The sequence below is a fragment of the Echinops telfairi genome, unplaced genomic scaffold, assembly GCF_000313985.2.
Source record: "Echinops telfairi isolate 266 unplaced genomic scaffold, ASM31398v2 ScPeMD7_5592;HRSCAF=6446, whole genome shotgun sequence".
In the NCBI taxonomy this organism is placed as follows: Eukaryota; Metazoa; Chordata; class Mammalia; order Afrosoricida; family Tenrecidae; genus Echinops; species Echinops telfairi.
In genome coordinates this window covers 10,134,601-10,136,611 of record NW_022109491.1, presented here as the reverse complement: position 1 = coordinate 10,136,611, position 2,011 = coordinate 10,134,601, and positions in this window count along the sequence as shown.

The window sequence follows — 2,011 nt, the reverse complement described above, 5'->3', positions numbered from 1 at the left end:
GTTGGTCGGATCTGGAAGCTGTGCTACCGGATTCCAAACACCAGCAGGGTCACCCGTGGTTTAGAGGAGCTTGTGGACTAAGAGGGACCAGGAAGAAAGGCTTGACCAATGAGTTCCCACGAAGCCCCCTTGAATGACAACAGGCTCTTGTCTGACAGAGTCAGAAGATGAGGCCCCTGTTGCAGTCGTGAGGTGCTAGCGAGTCAGTTCTGACCCATGGTGACTCTGTGCACAACCAAATGACACCCTGCCTGGGCCTGAGGCATCCTCACAGTTGTTCACAAAGGAGACCCTGAGGTTCGACCAAAAGCCCAACCCCAACCCGCTGTCAACAAGTCCATTCCGAGGCTATAAGTCATTGCAGGGGAAGATAGCACCTCTTTCTCCTGCAGCCTGGCGGATGGGTGTCCACCACAGACCTAGCCAATCAATGCCCGTCCTGCAACATCACTCCTTGAGTCAGAAAACACCCAAAATACACAAAGCCTGCAGCCCTGGGCTCCGGCAAACTGTGACTTTGGTGATGGGGGAGGCTGGGCAGTGTTTTCTCCACAGTCCATGCCCTCATTCGGGACAGTGTGGCCAGTATGGAATCCCACCGGCCCTGCCTCTCTGCTCCAGACCCACTGGCCTCCCCCTCCTTTTCCACACACGCACATTTTCCTGCTGCCTGGAACCATCTTCGCTGAACAGCCTCGCTCCCCAACCCCCTCTCTTTCCAGGCTTTGTTCAGGGGTCACCTTCTCACCGAGGGCTTTTGGATGCCCTCTGTCAATTTACAACTCCCACCCCCAAACCTGGTCCCTCCCGATCTCCCTGCCCAGTTCTCCCAAGCACCGCTCCCACCCTGTGCTACCTTTGACCTGTTTGTGTCTGTTCTCCACCCATCCGTTTGGCATATTTTTTCTACTCACTGCTTTCTCTTAAGGAAAAAGCACAGTACCTGACATGTCACTAGAAGATGCGCAGTAAATAATTATAGAAGACCCAGCTCAGTGCCATCGAATCAAGTCTGAATCACAGGGACCTTATAGGACAGAGCAGAATCTCCCCTGTGGGTTTCTGAGGCTGGATCTTTACAGGAGTAGAAAACCTCATCTTTCTCCTGAGGACCGGCTGCTGGTTTCAAACGGCCAGCCTTTCCGTTGGCAGCCCAACATATAACCACTACACCACTAAGATTCCTCTTTAAGAAAGACCAAAAACTCACTGCCATCAAGTTTATTTAGACCCAGACCGACCCTCAAGACAGGGTAGACCTGCCCCTGTGGTTTTCTGAGGCTGTAACCCTTTATGGGAGTAGAAAGCCTCATCTTTCAACTGAGGAGTGAGTGGTGGGCTTGAACTATTGATCTCGGGTTAGCACCCCAGGCAGTTTGCCACCAGGACTGCTCTTGGAAAAAAGAAAGGTAGGGTTGGGGATCACCTGTACTTCTCTTGCAAATCCAACTCCTTTGGTCCATTTGCTACTCTCCCCCTTTCTGAGTGGCTCAAGGTACATATGTGCCTGTGGCGAAAACGGCACAATAGCCCATGAGGGCCCCTGGCGTTGCTCCCACGAGGGTCAATTCATACACGGAGTAGCTGGTGTACTTTCAGCAGGCACGCGTCTCGAGACATGATGAGTTGTTCAGCAGGTGAGATCCTCACCCAGGTAGGAACTGGGACCCAGTGAGCACCCCAGATTCATACTTCCTGTTCTGTACCCACCCAGTGCCAGCCCTTTATTACTCAGGAGGAACCACCTGCAGTGCTGAAGTGACCCCCCCCCCATCCCCCACATTCCCTTTTTGAGCTTTTCTGTTCAAGCAGAGAGCTAAAGTTACGTTAACAGAATGCAGCTGCCCTGGCTGTGGCTCCAATCACACTGACAAGAGTCCTCTGAAAGCCTGCAGACTTCCCAGGAGTCACGGTCCTCTGGGTACCTTCTCCGTTGTACTCACACTCCTGTGTGTGTTGACAAATGTAGATGCCATGTGTCCACCACTGCCCTAAGACTGCCCGGTGCTCC